Genomic DNA, 22,235 nt, shown 5'->3' on the forward strand with positions numbered 1-22,235 from the left:
CCTAGATGTCGAGCTGGATAAATGCATTGGGAAAGCAGCTACCATGTTCTCTAGAGTCACAAAGAGAGTATGGCTTAATAAGAAGTTGACGGCATACACCAAAATAAAGGTCTATAGAGCCTGTGTCCTGAGCACACTCCTATACTGCAGCGAGTCCTGGACCCTTTGTGCACGGCAGGAGAGGAAGCTGAACACCTTCCATATGCGTTGTCTCCGACGCATTTTTGGTATCACCTGGCAGGACAAAGTTCCAAATAGAGTAGTCCTAGAACGAGCTGGAATTTTCAGCATGTATACAATATTGAAACAGCGCCGTCTACGTTGGCTTGGGCACGTCGTGAGAATGGCTGATGGTCGGATTCCAAAAGATCTCCTGTATGGAGAATTAGTGAAGGGAAGCCGCCCCCGAGGGAGACCACAGCTGCGATACAAGGACATCTGCAAGCGGGATCTGAAGGCCTTAGGAATGGACCTCAACAGATGGGAAACCTTGACGTCTGAGTGTTCAGCCTGGAGGCAGGCGGTGCATCATGGCCTCTCCCAATTTGAAGAGACACTTGTACAGCAGACCGAGGCAAAGAGGCAGTCCCGAAACAAGCAAAACCAGGGAGCTGGACAGGGGACAGATTGGATTTGTCTCCAGTGTGGAAGGGATTGTCACTCTCGAATTGGCCTTCTCAGCCACACAAGACACTGTTCCAAGACCTCCATACAGAGCACGATACCATAGTCTCTCGAGACTGAAGGATGCCTATGTGACAACCCCAGACCTACTGGGATATATCACAGTTTCACTAAGCTGCCACCAACCATTCCCTGTAAGGAGTCACACAGACCAGGAATGGATTTTTAAACAAACAAAAGAATAAGGTTTATTTAAATAACACACAGGGAAAATAAAATGATCAAGTGAATAAGATACAGTAACGTGGCTTAGTCTCAATCATACATACACCAGTTTGGTTCACACAGAACACCTTTAAATAAAGCACAGACCCCGAACCTATCAGTTCTGGCTACCCATAAAGACACCTGAACCTATCAGGTAGGTACTGACTGACACACAGTTGTACCCAGTCTGACACACAGACTCCCACACCAGCTTCTTCTCTCAGCTTCTTCTTCAGCTCTCTCTACTTCTCCACACAAACTCCACACATATATATACAGTACAGCCCCTCCTCCTGATGTCCCGCCTTCCACTCCCCATAGGATGGAACTTTCCCTCCAAACCCATGACAGACAGGTAACATCAGTGCTGTATGTAACACCTCCCCTCTTTATAAGTTGTTTTGTAGGGGGAAAGCTAACGTGCTTTTCTCCAAAAAAACAACCTGGATCCAAAACATACAAAAACAGTTATGCAATAACATACAATACCATACTTACTCTAGGATAAACATATCAATTAGGCATTTAAACATTTACCATTTACAATACATCAAGTTACCTTTATTCATACAAACCAATCATGTTTAATAAACAAGCACATTTAACCTTTGGTCACCAAAATATATACATAGTCCATGTTTCTTTCGCCGTCTTCATTCTTCGGGTCTTCTTGACAAGGCGTCAGCAACACAGTTCACTGACCCTCTGACCACCTTCACTTCAAAGTCATAGTCCTGCAGGTTTAAAGCCCACCTCATAAGTTTACTATTGTGGGTTTTCATTGTCTTTAACCATTGCAGTGGTGAATGGTCAGTGCACAGAATAAAATGTCTTCCCCAGATGTAAGGCTTGGCCTTCTGGATCGCGTAGACTATGGCCAGGCACTCCTTTTCCACGGTTGCCATATGTCTCTCACCTTTCTGGAGTTTCCTACTCAGGTAGGACACTGGATGCTGGTCACCATTTTCATCCTCCTGGCAAAGAACTGCTCCTACCCCGCTGTTAGACGCATCGGTGTAGATGATGAACTCCCGGTCGAAGTCTGGAGCACGCAGCACTGGATAGTTGATGAGGGCCTCCTTCAACCTCTGGAACGCCTCCTCACAGTCGCTGGTCCACGGGATGCGGTCATCAGTCTTCTTCCTCGTCAGATCGGTCAGCGGAGCCGCAATCTCGCTAAACCTCGGGATGAACTTTCTGTAGTAGCCCACCAACCCAAGAAATGATTTGACTTTTTTCTTGGTGTTGGGTCTGGGCCAATCACGAACTGCTTCTATCTTGGCCTCTAGGGGTTTGATCACTCCTCCCCCTACCATGTGACCCAAATATTTTATTTCTGGGCTACCCAGCTGACACTTGCTCGCCTTTACTGTTAGCCCTGCTGCACTTAACCTCTGCAGCACTATCTCCAGGTGTTTCAGGTGATCTTCCCAGGTATTGCTGAAGATCCCTATGTCGTCAATGTAGGCCACAGTAAAGTCACTGAGCCCTGCTAAGGTCTGGTCCATCAGCCTTTGGAATGTGGCTGGTGCATTTCTGAGACCAAAACTCAGGACTCTAAACTCATAGAGACCAAAAGGGCTGCAAAAGGCGGTCTTTTCTTGATCCCTGGGATCAATCCTTAATTGCCAATATCCCTTTACCAGGTCCAATGATGAAATGAACCGACAACCCCCTATGGTTTCAATCAGGTTGTCTAGCCTGGGCATTGGGTAGGCATCAGGAGTGGTTACGCGGTTTAATTTCCTGTAATCTACACAAAACCTAATGCTCCCATCAGGCTTGTCCACTAGGACTATCGGAGAGGACCAAGGACTAGAAGAGGGGACGATTATGTTCTCCCTAAGCATCTCGTCCAGCTCCTTCCGCACCTTGTCCCTATAGGGTCCCGTCACTCGGTATGGGGATACTGCTTGCGGGGGTGCATCCCCTGTGTGGATCCGATGCATCACTCCCTTCACTATCGCCGGCTTATTGGAAAACACCCTTTGATATTTGATGAGCAGCATTTTTAGTTCTTGCTGCTGGTCTTGGGTGAGTGCAGGACTGATCTTTACCTCATCTGGGTTGTATTTTACTTCCCCTCTACCCTCCCAGAAGGGTAATTCAGCTTCCTCACTCTCAGCTGCCTTTATTGCAAATAAAACCCTCTGTTCCCCTCTGTAGTAGGGTTTTAGGGCATTCACATGTACCACCCTCCTTGCTTGGTTCTCCTCCTGCTCTATAAGGTAGTTCAGATCTGACATCTTGGAAATGACCCTATATGGTCCTGCCCATTTGAGCTGCAGTTTGTTCTCTTTGCAGGGCCTAAGCCAAAGCACTTCCTCCCCTGGGTCAAAGTGCCTCTCCCTGGCTTTGTGGTCATACCATGTTTTCTGTCTGACTTTCTGAGCTTGCAGGTTTTCTGCTGCTAGCTCTAGGTTTCTCTTTAGGTCATTCATCAAGGTGTCTATATATGTCACAACATCTTGTGGGTCATCCTGGGTGATCTGCTCCCAATTTTGTTTGATCAAATCAAGGGGCCCTTTCACCCTTCTCCCAAATAAAAGTTCAAATGGACTGAACCCGGTACTGGCTTGTGGCACTGATCGATAAGCAAACAAAAGGGATTGCAGCTTCTGGTCCCAATTGTTTGGATTCTCTGCCAAGTAAGCCCTAATCATGCGCATTAGAGTCCCATTGAACTTCTCCGTTAACCCATTACTTTCAGGGTGATAGGCAGTGGTTTCCTTGTGTTTAATTCCACAGATTTGCCATAAGCGTTTCATGAGCTTCGATGTAAACGATGTGCCCAAATCTGTGATTATTTCTGAGGCAAATCCCATCCTGGACATATACCCCACCAAGGCATCTGCCACTGTGTTAGTTTCAATGTTAGTCAAGGGTATGGCTTCGGGGTACCTTGTGGCATGGTCCACAATGGTGAGAATGAACCGGTTCCCCCTCTTTGTGGCCTTGGGCAAAGGTCCCACAATATCCACCCCTATACATTTGAACGGAGTGTCAATCACAGGCAAAGGGCACAACTTTGCTTTGGTCCTGTCACGGTTATTCCCCTGCCTCTGACACACATCACATTGTTTACAGAACTCCTTGATCTGCTTCCCTATTTCAGGCCAGTAAAAATTCTGTGTGATTCTCTGCTGTGTTTTGTTCACCCCTAAGTGCGCAGCAAACATGTCAGAGTGCCCCCTTTGTAAGATCATGGGGCGATACTTTTCAGGTACCACTATCTGACTTCTGATCCCATCTCCCCCTTTTGAGATATTCCTCAGGGTCTCTCTATATAAAATTCCCTTTTTCTCTCGAAATCTCACTGGGGTTTCAGGTGTTAGCTGGGCGTCTGTCACCTGTTCAAAACACTTTTGGAGAGTGGCGTCTGCCTTTTGCTCTTGGCCAAATCTGCTGTCTGTGGTTAAAGTTTCCACCACAGCTTCGGAACTCCCCTCTGCTTCCGTCTCGGGCTCATCAGTACCCCCCTGAACTGTCCCCGTGGTAGCTTGTGAGCGTGTAATCACTAGCACCCGTTTCACATGTTCAGCCAGGTCATTTCCCACGAGCACGGCTGCTGGCAGAGTCGATGAAATCGCTAGCCGCCAAACTCCCCTCCAGCCTTGAAAGTTCACAGGTACCTCAGCTACTGGCAGCGAGATCACCTGTCCCTCAATCCCTGCCACCTTCATGCTCTCATTTGGGATTATATACTCCCTAGGAATAATATCTGGATGGCACAGGGTCACCTGGGAACAAGTATCCCTTAACCCCCTATACTGATGGTCAAGTATTCCTACGTCCACCCCTGCGGTTTCAAACAACTGCGAATCTGTTCTCACTAGTAAGCAGCGCTTGACCTCCACAAGAGGACCATTTTCCTCAGCCTGATCAGCAGATGTAACTGTTCCAGATTGAGTAGCCATGGCAACAGGCTCCCTCAATGACAAGGAGCTTTGCTCTTTCTGGACACAGAACACAGCTTTTGGCTTGGTTCCACTCAAATCATGAGGCACATTTCCTTTTAGCTGCTTTAATTTCTCACACTCTGAGATTAGATGGCCCTTTCCTTGACAGAAATAACATTTTCTGGTGTATTTTGAGTCTTTCTCATCTTGTTTTGGTTTTCCCTCCAAAATCTGAGGTCTTGGTTTCGTGTCTGAGGGCTTCCCTTCACCATGGGCCCCTCCCACTTGCTGGTTTTTTCCTGGTCCCTGAGAGTACTTGCTGTAGGTTTCTTTAGGTTTACCTATAGATTTCCCCTCACCTAAGGGCTTTCTTATTTGGGAAATAAAATCTGCGATCTCGGCCGCCTCTGCCACAGATTTCGGTTTCCTTTCCCTCACCTGGAACTTCAGTTCCCCATGCAGGACTGAATAAAACTGTTCCAGCGCTATCAGGTCTTTGAGCTGCTGGTAGGTCTCTGTTCCCTCCTGAGATAGCCATTTCTCTAGCAGCCTCACCAGTTGGGCCCCCACTTGGGTAAAAGTCTGCTCTGGTTTCTTGGTGAGTGACCTGAATCTCTGCCTCAGCTGTTCCGCATTTATCCCATGTCTGGCAAACACCAGTTTTTTAAACTCTGCAAAATCTTTCATCAGTTCCTCTGGCATCTCTGCATAGACTTCTGCCAGGCTGCCACTGATTAAAGATCGCATGATGGTCATCTTCTCAGTTTCCCTTACTGAGAAGTCCACAAACGCTCTTTCCACTAGGGAAAAGAACACCTCAGGGCAATCCCCCTTGTGGTACACAGGGAATTTCTTCAGGTCAGTCTTAGACAATTGGCCCACCTCAGAATCCCTATTGTTATTATTGTTCTGGTTCATCATTTCCAATTTTCTTAACTCAAACGCCATCCGTTCTTTTTCCAGAGCAATTTTCTCTCTCTCCCTCTCCATTTCCATTCTCTCTCTCTCTAATCTTTCCTCTCTTTCCATTCTCTCCATTTCAAATTTCCTTTGTTTCTCTCTTTCCCTTTCCTCCATTTCCCTCACCCTCAGTTCATGCTGTTGGGCTATGAGCATTTTCCTGAGTTCTGGGTTCTGTTCTCCCGTGCTCTCATCCTGCACTGAGCCAAATTCATCCTCAGAACCTTGGTCCACCTGGGGTTCCCTCACTTCACCCATTTCTGCCATTTGGCTTCGAGTCAAGGGCATAATCCCCCCCCCCCCCAGAACAGGCTGCTTTCAAAAGTCAAGCCTCAAAATAAAGCGACCACTTTTTTCCCCTCTCTTTTGCCTCAGAACCAGCCTTCTATAGATTGCTGCTGTTCTTCAGCACTAACTTGCAACTGTTGCCAGCCAGAGTCTACCCCCCTCTGCTAGGCCCCTCAGCAGACAGGCTAGATCACTGCTACTTCACTCAGCTTTGTCTCAGCCTTTTTCCCGCCAAAACAGGTTGCCTCAGAGCTCCCTAATCTAGTCCCCAATCTGAGGTGGCACGTTCTTCCACTAGCATACCTCCCCGTGAGGTAAGCCTAGAAGATTACCTACGCGCTCTCAGATTGTCCCTGACTAGACCCCCCTTGCTCTGGGCACACTTGCCAAGGCTTTGCTGGACTACTGGACAACTGGACCAGTCGTATCCCACACGCTGGACACCAATCAATGTGACAACCCCAGACCTACTGGGATATATCACAGTTTCACTAAGCTGCCACCAACCATTCCCTGTAAGGAGTCACACAGACCAGGAATGGATTTTTAAACAAACAAAAGAATAAGGTTTATTTAAATAACACACAGGGAAAATAAAACGATCAAGTGAATAAGATACAGTAACGTGGCTTAGTCTCAATCATACATACACCAGTTTGGTTCACACAGAACACCTTTAAATAAAGCACAGACCCTGAACCTATCAGTTCTGGCTACCCATAAAGACACCTGAACCTATCAGGTAGGTACTGACTGACACACAGTTGTACCCAGTCTGACACACAGACTCCCACACCAGCTTCTTCTCTCAGCTTCTTCTTCAGCTCTCTCTACTTCTCCACACAAACTCCACATATATATATACAGTACAGCCCCTCCTCCTGATGTCCCGCCTTCCACTCCCCATAGGATGGAACTTTCCCTCCAAACCCATGACAGACAGGTAACATCAGTGCTGTATGTAACAGCCTACACACCTAGATCAGAAAGATCTGGATGTCCCGGACAACCCTGATAGTGTGGTTGCTGACCTTGAGCCAGACATCCTGGAGAGTGAAGTCAAGTGGGCTTTAGAAAGCATGGCTAACAACAAGACCAGTGGAGGTGATGGCATTCCAGCAGAACTATTTAAAATCTTAAAAGATGATGCTGTTAAGGTGCTACACTTAATATACCAGCAAGTTTGGAAAACTCCGCAGTAGCCAGAGGATTGGAAAAGATCAATCTACATCACAATCCCAAAGAAGGGCAGTGCCAAAGAATGCTCCAACTATTGTACAATTGCACTCATTTCACACACTAGCAAGGTTATGCTCAAAATCCTATAAGATAGGCTTCAGCAGTATGTGGACCAAGAACTCCCAGAAGTACAAGCTGGATTTCGAAGGGGCAGAGGAACTAGAGACCAAATTGGGAGAAACCCAAAGAGTTCCAGAAAAAATATCTACTTCTGCTTCATTGACTATGCAAAAGCCTTTGACTGTGTGGACCACAGCAGACTATGGCAAGTTCTTAAAGAAATGGGAGTGCCTGACCACTTTATCTATCTCCTGAGAATTCTATATGTGGAACAGGAAGCAACAATTAGAAGTGGATATGGAACAACTGATTGGTTCAAAATTGGGAAAGGAGTAAAAGGCTGTACTGTATATTGTTTCCCTGTTTATTTAACTTCTATGCAGAATGCATCATGCAAAAGGCTGGACTGGAGGAATCCCAAACCGGAATTAAGATTGCTGGAAGAAATATCAACAACCTCCAATATGCAGATGATACAACTCTGATGGCGGAAAGTGAGGAATTAAAGAACCTCTTAATGAGAGTGAAAGAGGAGAGCACCAAAAATGGTCTGAAGCTCAACATAAAAAAAAAAAAACAACCTAAGATCATGGCCACTGATCCCATCACCTCCTGCCAAATAGATGCAGAAGATACTGAGGCAGTGACAGATTTTACTTTCTTGGGCTCCATGATCACTGCAGATGGTGACAGCAGCCACAAAATTAAAAGATACCTGCTTCTTGGGAGGAAAGTGATGACAAACCTAGATAGCATCTTAAAAAGCAGAGACATCACCTTGCTGACAAAGGTCCGCATAGTCAAAGCTATTTTTTTTCCAGTAGCTATGTATGGAAGTGAGAGCTGGACTATAAAGCAGGCTGACTGCCGAAGAATCAATGCTTTTGAATTGTGGTGCTGGAGGAGACTCTTGAAAGTCTCCTGGACTGCAAGTAGATCAAACCTATCCATTCTGAAGGAAATCAACCCTGAGTACTCACTGAAGGACAGATCCTGAAGCTGAGGCTCCAATACTTTGGCCATCTCATGAGAAGAGAAGACTCCCTGGAAAAGACCCTGATGTTGGGAAAGTGTGAAGGCAAGAGGAGAAGGGGACAACAGAGGATGAGATGGTTGGACAGTGTCATCGAAGCTCCCAACATGCCTTTGACCAAACTCTGGGAGTCAGTGGAAGGGTCTGGCATGCTCTGGTGCATGGGGTCATGAGGAGTTGGACACAATTTAACATCTAAACAACAATTTGCATAGACCATTGGGAGTGCTGGAAGGGGCGGAGTCACAAGATATAATAGACTGAGCAGCAGGAGGAGGAGGAGTTTAGATAGACATAGATAGGGTTTTGAGATAGAGAGGTAGGGTTTTGGAGATAGAGAGATTTGGGCAGGAGAGTGGTGGTTGAGAGTTTGTTAAGGAGAATGTTTGTTTAAAAGTTAACAACATTTCTTGTTCTGTCAACACCTGTATCAATAAATAGTTTCTGTCTGGTTCTTTTAAAATGACATATGGCCTGGACCTAGATTATTAATAGGTATTATTGATGAAATCAGCTGGTGGCAGCTGAGGGGCACGTAGCGTAAACTCTTTATTTGGTGAAACAATCAGGGGCCATGTGGAATTGTGACACCTGTTAAGGATGGGAAGATGATGACCAGGTAATATCATCTTTGGGAAAAACCTAGACACCTCCAGCCTAAGTTTATCAAGTGACCTACTATCTCATGGTGACTTTTTTCAATGGCAATATCACTGTATATTTTTCAACTATAGTGTGTGTTGTGTTGCAGGCATCTATGTGATCAAAGCAGTTCCTTTGCAGGCATTCACATAAGTCTAAACAAGGAGCACCAGATGTCTGCAGCATCACTAGGAATGGTCAACTGTGGCCTGAGACAGAGAACAAGATGGTGCCTGTGATGAGCACACTTGAGCCTCTATTGTCTCAGGCCTCCAGGAGTGCTCACTCCTCTTCTCTAGTAGCTGCCACCACTATTTCAATTTCAATATCAATTACTCAGAGAGACCTGTGTTACTTTAAAACTTAAACTTGTTTATTTGATCAGTAAAATATAATAAATAAATCACCAGCTTCTAACTCTCACTGACTTTCTGGCACACTGTCTCTCCGACTCACAGAACTCCCCCTCACATACTCCATACACTCCTTTATATCCCAGCCCCTCCCCCTTTTGCACCTCCTTCCGTTCCCTCATTGGCTCCTTTTCCACTGCTCAGCTGTGACGGACAGGTGAGGGCAGGGCTGAACATTACAGTGCCCCATCCAACCCATTCCACACATCTAATCTACTTGACCAACAATTGACTCCAACATCAATACAGTTGAGGAGACAGCTTCATTCATCCATGATTGTGGAATGTGGGGAGGTGAGACAGGTTGATTCAGAGCACTTTGGGAGAAATGGTAGGTGGCTGACACCTGCCATCAATTTCTATTGCCAGAGCAGATGAGTGATCATTTTACTTTGCCTAATGGTATGTCTAGCCCTGCTGATCTATAAATTTAGGAGGAAAAAAAAGCAGATCCAGTAATTCTGTGCATAGTTGCTTTGGCTAATTGTTGGCTGTACAGTAATATCTCTCAAAATCTTCTACCCCTCCTACTTCCATCCCAATGAAATTTTGCAAGAGTTTCAATAGCTCTTCTGGAAGAAACAATTCTTAAAAGATGGATTTCAGAGACGGGAAAAGCCCCTTAAGTACAGTGCAGATCTTCCCAATTAAGATCTAATAATAATAAGGTTACAGAAGGCAAATTACAAGCATTTCTTGTATAATTTAATTTTTTAAAGAAGAAGAAGAAGAAAAACTCCAGAGTTCTTTCTGAGAGACCTTTCCATGTACAGGAGAAAGAACTCTATCTGCTACAGTTAATACTTATCCCGTTACCCACTGTGTCAGCTGGTAATTCCCAGCAGTCAAGAATCAATGTGCTGCATCTATTCAGTAGTATCATGCCAGCTGCTCCAGAGGGTGGAAGCATGATATATTATCCTAGAAATGATGTGTGAAGAAAAAGAAAAAGAAAAGGGGGAGGTGAATACTCAGAGAAAGAATGAAAACATTGCAAGGTTACAAAAACACCATAATGACATTTACTCTTTTTTTCTGAAAAGCAAAACAATCTGCTGGCTTCATACCATCAGATAACACAAGTCTTTCCCCACTCAAACATTAATTCTGACCCCCCCCCCCATGATAAAAATTGATTAAGGGAGACAAGGGAGTGATGTGGTAGTTCCATCCTCAGTGCTGCAGTTGTAACTCTTCACATGTTGGAGGGTGACTAGAGTGGCGCCCTCTATTTTAGATAGTAGGGATTTAACAGAAGTTCTACCCAGCATATAGCTATCACTGGTGTGAGGTCATCGTGTTAGCTCATAGAAATTAATGGTGCACCATGTGTTTCTTCCCCTTTGGCAATCTCTTTATTACAAATGTTTTTTTTGGTGTGTGGATCCTGCAATCTTCTACTTTCTAAAGGCTTGGAGTTTCTGCTTCTGTCTTTTACTCAACAACGTAGAGTAGCAATTGTGGGGTGAAATGACTAGCTTTTGATGGAATGCAATTGTTCTGCAGGAGAAGTTGGTATCCTTTCTGAATGAGTCCAAGGTGTTATGTTGCCATTGACAGTTTGCTTTATTTACTTCGTGGCTTTAGAACTAACAGCTCTTACTTCAGGATATTAAGAAAAGTGAGATTTTCACTTCCCAACTTTTAAGTTGACGTGTTTCTAGGGGTAGTCAACTTTAGTATAAAGCTAAAACTTATAGTTAAAGTTATATCCTCTACAAGTAAAGAAACTCAAAAAAAAATCCCTTTACCAAAATCATTGGCACACTGATGGACCCTTTTTTGACTCCAAATTAATCTCAACCAGAGGCAGATTTGAAAGAAACCTTTGTGCTCAGTGGGCTGATGATCTGGAAAGCCTGTAAATTTTCTTTGTTATCTCTAATCTTATATAGAACCCTCAACTCCATTGCACTTCCCTGACAGTCTTCTTGACTGCATGAGTTATAAGTAGCAAATCTGGCCTAGTTGTTGGACTTTCTCCTTGAATCCTAAGTTGTATACCATCTTTGTCTGATGAAAACTTGCATTTTTTTGCAACTTTAATGATTCTCTACGCAAATATTTTTCTTCTATGAATGGATTGCGTGGCTGCAGTTTAGTTTAGCTTAGCTTACTTCATTTTGCTTTGGTTTATATGACCACATTGGATGATTCATATTAAATTCATTAAAATATATCCTCTGGTTTATAAATGTGGGATAGTGTCCTCAATTCAAAATGCCAGGAAATGGTCCAATATTGCTACAAAAGATCATGTTTGCATTGCCAGCAGGAAAATGGATGTCAAGCTTTACATAGCAAAGGGCAGCCTGAATGTTGACAACACCAACGGCAGCAGCTAAGATGGTTTACAGGATACTCTCGCCTGCTCACTGACATCCACAAAGTGAGACTAAACAAGGGAAAATCTCAGAAGCTGACTCCTTTTTTCATAAATTAACCACTTCTCACTCAAACACAAAGCAATTGAAAGGACTGTTTTGACAAGTTGAATCTATGATGGAGGCTTGTTCCAGAGGGAAGGGGCCACAACTGAGAAAGCACAGTTCTTGCTGTTAGCTCTTTTGGCCTCCTTAGGTGTCTCTGTTTCAACATCAAAGACTGTGAGCAGCAGTTGGGATGAGTAGCTGTATTGTGGGAGGGATTTTTACTGGCAAGTATCCAGATCATGAAGCATTAAGGGTTTATAGGTGGAACTAGAGTTTAGTAAGCATCCTTCACTCTTGAGAGACTATGGCAACATGCTCTAAATAGAGGTCTTGGAACAGCGTCTAGGGTGGCTGAGAAAGCCAATTCGAGAGTGACAATCCCTTCCATACTGGAGACAAATACAATCTGTCCCCTGTCCAGCTCCAAATTGATTTTCCTGGTTTCGGGACTGCCTCTTTGCCTCGGCCTGCTGAACAAGTGTCTCTTCAAATTGGGAGAGGCCATGCTGCACCGCTTGCCTCCAGGCCGAACGCTCAGATGTCAGAGTTTCCCATCTGTTGAGGTCCATTCATAAGGCCTTCAGATCCCGCTTGCAGATATCCTTGTATCACAGCTATGGTCTCCCTCTGGGGTGATTTCCCTGCACTAATTCTCCATATAGGAGATCTTTTGGAATATGACCGTCAGCCATTCTCACAACATGCCCAAGCCAGCATAGACATTGCTGTTTTAGTAAACTAGTGTAGGCCCATTGAACCAATGGAACTTGCATTGGTGTTGACTCAGCAAATCACCACTAATTCAGTGGGCCTACTCTTGTTTCAATTTACTACTAGATTTCAGCCAGGAAGATCTAGACCAGAAAGTAACTTTCCCAAGCTCTCATTGATACATGTATTATTCCACATTATACAATATTTCATAGCTGACATATAATGATTGACATATAATGACTTTCCTAGTTTTATGGAGGCTGCATTTGCAGAAAAAGCTTTCCTTTTCAGACATTTCTTTCCTTTGTGTAGGCAGCAACAGACAGAGGGCAGGTCTAGAACTGTCTTCCGGCTTACATTTCTAGATTGACTCTTTTTGAACCCCTGAATAGGGTTGGAGTGTTACTGATCTTCTTTATATACTTTTTAAAAATTGTCAGATAATACAGCAGAGAAAGAACCAGCACAGCTGGCACATATATCCTCATTTGTCTTGTTCTTGTGCATTGCAGCAAAGAATGGCAATTTCTCCCTTCTTTGCAGCAAGATGGTACAACATTTTCTGATGCTGTGGAATGAGTTCTTCCTTGTCAGGATGGTTTTTGCATACATTGCATAAAATTATGATAGCTGCTACCTTGGTGTACTAACGTTTAAAAAATCAGAAGCATCAGAATGATTTTACTGCATTTATAAATCAATCAGCCAGCTCATGTATGCTTGGGGTGTGTGTGTGTGTGTGTGTGTGTGTGTGTGTGTGTGTGTGTGTGTGTGTGTGTGTGTGTGTGTGTGTGTGTGTGTGTGTGTGTGTGTGTGTGTGTGTGTGTGTGTGTGTGTGTGTGTGTGTGTGTGTGTGTGTGTGTTCTTATGCTACAGATGAAAATGCTTGCAGAAGCTTGCAATTCTTTAATGTGCTATCTTGATGCCTTGAGACAGTCTTGTCAAAAGTGAGTGATTTTGTGAGTATCTGTCACATCTTTCCTACAAAGTCCCTTCTCTTGTGGTTTTAAACTGAATTTTTGTGGCTTCCACATTTCATGGTGGTTCTGACTACTGACACAGTCATTATTCAGCATTTCTTCAAGTGGACACATACTGTAAGGCTCTAATAATCTCTCTAATTTGGTGACCTTTTCGGTTTTCTGTAACTTTCGTTTCTCCTTTTTCTTTCTTATACAATGGTACATTTTATTCAAAATGAAAAAGCCTCTCAACAGTTTATTTCCAGTTTTCACTCTTTCCCAAAATTATGTTAACAGCAAAGAGAATTAATATATTAAATAAAGCATGCTCATTCAAAATGATGAATGGAAGTGAGCTGCTGAAGCCAGGCAAATTAACTGAACAAAATTATTCGCTATTGATTCTTGTCAAAGTTGTCTATGAATATGATGAAACATGTCAGAAATTAATTAGCCCCACAAAGCCTCTTTGTGGGACCACTGTATGGGTTTCGATGAATAAACCAGAAAGGGCTGTCATACTCTCAGCACTACTTATGCACCATCATTTTAGAAGATCACATAGTAAGGACATCATATCCAAAATAAATCTTCATTCTGTTCCATCATTGTCATTATAGTAGAAAATGGGCAGGTGAATGGCTGAAACTTTCATTTTATATTTGGTTTGGTTGGTTTGACCAGAGGACTCTTAGATTTTCAGTTCTTCTGAGTACCAATCCTTTACCTTGCCATGAAAGGGGGTGGTTCTTTTCTCCATTAGGCTGGGCAATGACATGCATGCAAGGCAGCAGTAGCAGAAAGGAGTGTGTGATTGGCTGGGCAAGAGAATGTGCATAGCAGTGGGAAGGAAGAAAAGGAGCAGGCTGACCTCTTGGCAAAGTAAGGAAGCACATGGCAGTCACAGGAAGGAGGGCAAAGAAGAATTTGTTGCATTTAGATACTGCTCAGCTAGTAGAAAACCACTACTTCAGGCAGTGCCTAACTAAATATACAAGTGCCTCTATTCACTGTCTTATGAGCTAAATCAAGGTAGAAACAGCTCTTCCTAGCTAGGACCTCCTCGTCCCTTGATTCTGCTTGCACATTGTACCCGGAAGTTGAAAAAACAATTTTGGGGAGCCACAACCAGCCCTCCCTCAAAAGCATGGATTTTGGGAACTTCAATTCAAAGCAGGTTTTCTGAATTCTGCTGTAAGAAATCCAATCTCTTGTCTATATCTTGTTTTGGACATACTGTATGTCGGAATGGTCATGCAGTTGTAGACCACCGTTTGCATTTCTGTGCACATTCCTGGCTTACTAAGCCTCAAAGAATATACCTAATGGAGGTACAATCCATTCACTTAAGGCTGCTGATGGGTCAGTTTATGTTCTCTGACTTATGGTCATGCAGTTGTAGACCACCGTTTGCATTTCTGTGCACATTCCTGGCTTACTAAGCCTCAAAGAATATACCTAATGGAGGTACAATCCATTCACTTAAGGCTGCTGATGGGTCAGTTTATGTTCTCTGGACTAATCCCTCTAAGAGAATACTTGAACCTACAAAGAAGACTGCAGCTGGTAAGAGATGCAGAGTCCACTGAAGTTAAAAGGAGTTCTGCAACAGCACTACCCGTAAAGGTGAAACAATGATTTATAACACTGGTTCTTGGTTACTCAGGAGTTTTGGACTGCAACTCCCAGAAGCCTTCACCACCAGCTGTCCTGACTGGGGTTTCTGGGAGTTGCAGTTCAAAAGCATCCGAGTAACAAAGGTTAAGAACCACTGATTTATAAGAATGCTAACAACATTCCTGGTTGATCTGCTTAAGTGATTTCCAAAGCAGCTGTTACGATCACTTGAATGAGCCCAACTGTCAATTATCTCATACCTTGATCCCTAGATGAGACTCTGCAATAAATGCTATGGTACTGCAGGACAATTTCATAATAAGCCCATGGTCTAATCTTATGAAATATGTTTACTATTCCCACCTACCATGCCAGTCAAATTTGTGTATTAAGCCTGAAAAATAAAGTCACATAAGTAGAGAGAGAGAGAGATGCAACCACGCTGAGCATTTACTTACAGAAATCTAAATCAGCTATATTGCTATCAGCTCAATCTACAAAGCAATTAAAGCAAAGTTTACTTGGACTGAAGCTAGTTTAAGCCACCATCCTAATATCAGCCTCTTTCTCAACCGGCAGGTAGATGGAAACCATGATACTCTGCTCTGACTCTGTTTATGTTGCTGAGTATCTGAGAAATTTATTGGAGGGGGGGTGTCTTTCCAAAATATTGGAGAATTTCACTCCAATCTTATTGAGAATATTTGGCAAAACGATCCCTCTCATTTCTCCACTGGAGAATAGTGAAGAATTCCAAATGTAACTGAAGATCTAAATTTATCTGGAGGAGGAGCTTCGTCTTGGTGAAGCTAGCAGCTCTCGGGAATAGCTCCCGGGGAAAGCTAGAACCACTTCGGTCTGGGACCCTTCCAGAAATGGGGGGGGCAAGGAAGAGTCAGGAGAGACCCTTCTGCAGCAGCTGGTGAGCCACAGAAGTTAGAAGATTGGGCAGCAACTCGATTTGTCTTTCTTCTGGAAATTCACATCAGCACAGACGAAGATGGGCGCCATTTTTGGCAACTAGCCAAAGACAGCTCCGTTCGCCGAGAATAAGAAAACAGAAGCACGGCGAAAGTATACATCAAAGTAAGTGGAAGCCCTTGTTCTATGAAAAACCTCATTAAATGAAGAACAAGTGATTGTGTACAAATTTATGACCAAATGAGATAAGGAGCGGCATTCCTAGCATTCCAGCTTTACCCAAGCTGAAGGTCGAGTTATTTCTAAAGGAACAGCCAGGCAGAAATAGCTCGTGTCTCCATTAAAGGAGGAAAAATAACTCTTGAAGAATCAACTGACGGGCCTTGAAAAAATAAATTCTGTTGCAAGCTGTTCACTTTGGACCCCTTTTCCTCTGTGGTTATATATTTTTAGACTATGTGGGACTCTGCTTTCCGTGGATAATATATTGCCGGGACTCTGATTGCTGGATCTCCCTGTTCGGGGGAGGAGAAGGAAGTCTTTGGAAGTAAAAGGAAGAAACGGACTGTGAGCTGTGAACTGGGGGCTATGTGGTTTGAACTGAACTGGGATCTTGACAAATGACATTCTAATAATAGAGTCTTGCCGGGTGAAAGTTAAAACAAACTTGGAGAAGAGGAAAAGAAGAAGCAACCGGTCTGAAGATATTAGCGAGTGTAAAAGGACTGGACTACAAAGACACTTGAGAGATTTATGTTTTAGATTTCATCTCTTACTTGAATGTACCTGCTATCTTATTGCTAATATGGTATAGTTGCAAGGTGAAATATTAGAAATATTGGATGTGTACTGGGGTAAAGGGGAGAGGGAATTTTATGTGAAAATAGTGGAAACAGAAAATGGAACCTCCCCCTGAGAAAATTACAGATTGGTGGCTAGACTGGAAAACCTCTTTTCAGATGTCACTGTTGCAAAAATTCATGCAGGTAAATTATTATATTGACCAGATGGAAGACGTGATTGGAGGCTCTAGAGGAGGGAAGGTAGCAGAGGTTAAATTACACCAAAAAGAGATCTCAGAACCGGTTGTATTGATGAAGATATCAGATAATATACAAGGGATGGAGGACCACCCAGTAAGAGATGTAGCGATAGCAGATAAGGAAATTGAGGTTGAAAAGCAAACTTTGAATGATATTGTTTCCCCTTTTAAAATATGGAAGAAAAAAGAGTCGCAGAAACAAAACAAGCACAGGGAGGAAAGGGGAGGGGAGAGCAGGATTTATATTATTTTGGGTCTGCTGAGTGTATTCTCAAGAAAAAAGGAGGGTGAAAGAGGGGATATATTTCACAATTGGCCTTGGTGTTCTGATGCTGTGGGAATAACATAGATTTAAGCTGTAATACACGTATAAGTTGAAAGCTAAAGAGGTTAATACATAGACAAAATAGTCAAAAGAAGAAGAAGAAAAAGATGAAGAAAGATGAACCTTTATTGGAACATGAATAGATTAGATGTTTATATACTTGATATGTAAGATTGAATGATTATGCATTTGATGTTTTCTTATTCTCAAAACCCTTTTTCCATTCCCCCCACTGCCCTTTGCCTTTTGTATTCTTTCCCCATTACCCAATAGTTTTGAAAATAAAATTAAAAAATTATATATATAAAAAAGATCTAAATTTATCTGTTTTTATTGTTGTTGAAGAAAACATTAAGCTCAGTCCCCTAATACAGTGGTCCCCAACCTTGGGCCTCCAGATGTTCTTGGACTTCAACTCCCAGAAATCCTGGCCAGCAGAGATGGTGGTGAAGGCTTCTGGGAGCTGTAGTTCAAAAACATCTGGAGGCCCAAGGTTGGGGACCACTGCCCTAATAGACATAAGAAACATGATTGTTGAAGTGCAGCCTTCATTTCTCACCATTAGCTATCTGGGCTTGGCTCAATGAAAGTCTCAGTCCAACATCTTCTGGGAGATTACATGTTCCCCATTCCTGCTTTACTCCTAGTCTTCTTCTCTTAACCCATTGCTTTATATACCCACCAGTATGAACTAACACTTGATTTGTTCATCTTCCAATATTAAATGGACTGGCAGCAAGCCTATTTCTATTTCCACCCACCCCCCATTGTTGGAACATTCTGACTCGACCTGTGAATATTCAACGAAAACCCCATCACCTCCTTTTTCCACCTGCTTGGAGGATGGATAATTTTGGGAGGCCACTTTTGCTTCTCTTGAGGGCATGCTAGAAGGAGTGATTAGCCTTGCATACTGCATGAGCCTAATGTACCTCATACATTGTCAACATAATCACTAATTTAATTTCATATGGGAATGGATCCACACTGTCTAGAAGCCCTACATTGAGTGAGGAGCATTTGGTCCTGGAAATGTTTTGGTCTTTAGCTCATGTCAGCTACATTCAACATATTCAATGGTGAGCAATTATGGGAATTGCAATACATAGCTTTTACAGGCTATATGCTCCCTACTTCTCTGCTAGAGTTTTGTATAGCCATTGCAGCCTCCCACTTTTACCCAAATCCTCTTGCCCAGTTATGCTGGCATAGAATAATAAGTGTAACTTTTGGAGGCAAATTGCTCTAAGAAATGACTATAGGCATTATTTATTTTTATTTACAAGATTTTTTAGCTGTGCCATTACCAGTGGTTTCTGCGCAGCATAAAACAATATTAAAACTTTAAAAACAGTAAAACGTGTTGCATGACTTAGCATGCAGCTAATAGTGTCTACAATGATTTCTTAACTTGGAAAATTTGTCTCTAAAAGTTGAGTAGCTACACAAGAGAATTTTGGCCTTCATGTTCTCTTGCAATTGTCATTGAGTTTGGATTCATGATTCAGTGTTAGTTTCTCAGTCACACATTTTGAACATTGTTAATACTATCTTGGCTTTTACCTTAATATACACTGAAATCTGGACTAAAAATAACTTGCTTCAAAAGGCAATGTTCTTCAGCAAGCAAATAATTTTTACACATATGAAGGGAATCCAACTGTATACCAGATTGCTAGTGTGTAAAAAGTATACATTCATGTCTATTAAATATAAGTGCTATAATTTTCCAGATGAATCTTATAAAACTACAGTAAATTCATCCCCTTCTTGACAGGAGATCCCAAATAACACTGGTCCATGCATTGGGAATCTCGAGGACTGATTAGTGCAATGCTCTCTATGTGGGACTGCCCTTGAAGATGGTTTGGAAGCTGCAGCAAGTGTAAAATGCAGTGGCCAGGCTGGCCACTGATACATTGAGATTTGACCATATTTCGCCTTTCCTGGCTCACTTGCACTGGCTGCCAGTATGCTTCCAGGCAAAATTCAAGGTATGGATACTAACTTATAAAGCCCTTTACAGTTTAGGATCTTGCTACTTGTCAGAGCGCCTCTCCCTCAAATCATCTTCCCATCCCACTCGCACCTCCCAGTCTTTAATGTTGCAGGTGGTCACTCCAACATCAACCAGGAACCGGGCCTTTTCGGTAGTGGCTGTTCCATTCTGGAACTCTCTTCCTGTGGAGGTGTGACTGGCCCCCACCCTCCTGAGCTTCCTCAAGCAAATTTAAACCTGGCTTTTTACCGAGGCCTTCCCAAGCACCACCCTTTCGTAAAATTATGCTGGCCCGTTATCTGCCATCCTTTGTCCCAGACTGGTGATTTTATGGGTGGTGATGGTGGTAGGGTTTTGTTTGTTTTCTTTTAATATATTTTATATGGTTTAAATATGTTTAGCTGTATATTTTATAATATTTTGTAAGCTGCCCACAGTAGCATGCTCACTAAATGGGTGGGGTATAAATTTAAATCAATCAATCAATCTGCTTTTATGCTTTAGATTGCCACAAGAGCAGAAAAAATAGGAAATTAACCTTTTTTCATGATTATGTGTTTTTTTAAAGGCAATGTTTTAGATTCTCTAATAATATTGCTAAATGGCTCTTTCACCTCAGTTATGTTTTCCGAATTCAAGTCAAATTGAGAAAAAAGTTCAGTCTGTAAACCATTGGCAAGTTATGGTTGCAACCATAACCAATCTGGACTTACAAAACAGATGTCCCTGCACACATTAGTCAGAATAATTAGCAGGCTTAGGTATTTGATGGAACTCTTCTGTAGTGGTTTCACTATGATGGGGATGGTTGGGTTCTGAAATGACAGTTCATGTTGGCAGGAAAGATTCTGGGATGTATAAGCCAAAAAAAAAAAAAAGACTTTTCCAAATTGTGGTGTACTTAGATAAACTCTCAGTTGTGTTTCTAGGAGTGGTAGGACCAAAACGTAACTTTACCAAACTCTGTCTTTAAGATATTTGTAATGGAAAGCTATGCTCCTTTTTGCAAGAGGAAAAACAGATGGAGTTTTTCAGTTTTACCAGTAAAATCTCCCCACTGAGCTTCCATTAGTTAAAAAAAAAAATAAGGCAGTCCCTGATTGGGCTTTGAGGCAGTCTCACAGTCTCCAAATTTCTTCATATAGGATAAAAGACTAACAGTAAAATTATATGCATGTTTACTCAGAAGTTAAGTCCCATACAGTTCAGTGGGGCTTACTTCCCAGTAAGCATGCATAAACTTGTAGTCTGAGACCCCCTTGGGTCATTACTTTTGATTCACATCCTGATGCTGCAACACCTGGTCAGAATGATTGTTGGACTTTCCTGTTTATCCCCTGAGCTCTTCAAGTTCTGCCATGCCTAGCCTGAAGCATGGGTCTGTTGGATTTGAAAGCTTGTCTATTTTTGACATGGTGGGGATCTCAGAAACATATTACCTACCCTTGTTTCTGTATTCCTTTGTTGTGATCCCAAAGGGGTGGGATACTAATACTAATATTGCCCTGGGGCAAGGAGCAGCAAATTGCGGCCCATGGGCTCAAAGCAACCTCCCAGGGGCTTTCTGTGCCAGCCCTTAGACCACCTCAATGTTCCTCTCCCTTGTGTCCTCTGTGTGGGAAAAAAAAAAAAAGAACAACACTGCCAGGAGTCTCAAAATCAGATTTTGCTTTAGAGAGGTTAGGGAACACTTCCTTTAAAACCATGGCCATCCAGACACCTTCATTTTAACATTTTCTATTTTTCAAGTATTTTGGGCCATTTCCTGTCTGGCGTGGCCTGTGGCAGGTGCTGAAGGTAGAAGTTTGGTCCCCAGATCCACCAAAGTTTTATCCATCTGTTTGTGGACTGGACATGGTGCTACATAAAAACTGTGTATATCTCATGCATGAAAATAGTATCTCGAGGTCTACATTTTTAAAAGGCTGTTAGCTGCTGGGAATGCAATTCTCTGCAATGGCATTGTGCTGCTTGGTGTCAAAGACTATTAAAATCAGGAAAAGTCATTAACACATTTCTGTCTTAGAAGCCTAATCCCTGCTACATCATTGCATATCACCACTTGATAAGGACACACTCGCTTTTTCAAAGAGCATTACTTTAGTGCAACTCTGTAATTGTAATTGATCTTTTGAGGGAAAATATCTATTGGGAGCTTTTACCAAAAGTAGGATTAAGCTACTTCTCACACTCCAGATGCCCTGTCTTTCCTGGGGAAATACAATAGCAAGGCTGTTTTTTAGGCTTCCCCCCCCCCCCCAGATGTCAATACCCTTAGAGTCAAAATACAGGTCAGTCAGTTTCAAGCATCTGCTTCTCTATCCATCAAGAAAAAAATGAAAAAGAAAATTGCAGTAGCGCTATGTCCTTGAGATCTATCACAAAACATTACTGCACAAACTTATCACTGAAGGAGATACTTAGGTGTTATAATGATTTATTTTGATAGATACAGGCTACAGAGAAAAAAAAACCATATCTCACTTTGTGAAATTAGCAAGATATGCCTTGTTTACATTAAAATATTAAACTCTGTTTTGTTCTTTAGCATGGCAAGTAAAGGGTGTCAGTTTTTATGAAAAGATGCCATATTTTTTCATTTATAAGACAACCCGCCCACTTTTCTAACCCAAAAGTTAAGAAAACTTAGCTTTGAAGATTCAGCCTGTGGGCTCAGAACGCTCAGACATTAGGAGTCCCTATTGAATCTGAGCCTACAGACTCTACCTCCAATGAGGTGTGTTAGAATTGGTTTGTTCAGCATCAGCTGATGTCAGTTCCATCAGGCTTGGGGTTGG

The sequence above is a fragment of the Pogona vitticeps genome, chromosome 1, assembly GCF_051106095.1.
Source record: "Pogona vitticeps strain Pit_001003342236 chromosome 1, PviZW2.1, whole genome shotgun sequence".
NCBI classification, from domain to species: domain Eukaryota; kingdom Metazoa; phylum Chordata; class Lepidosauria; order Squamata; family Agamidae; genus Pogona; species Pogona vitticeps.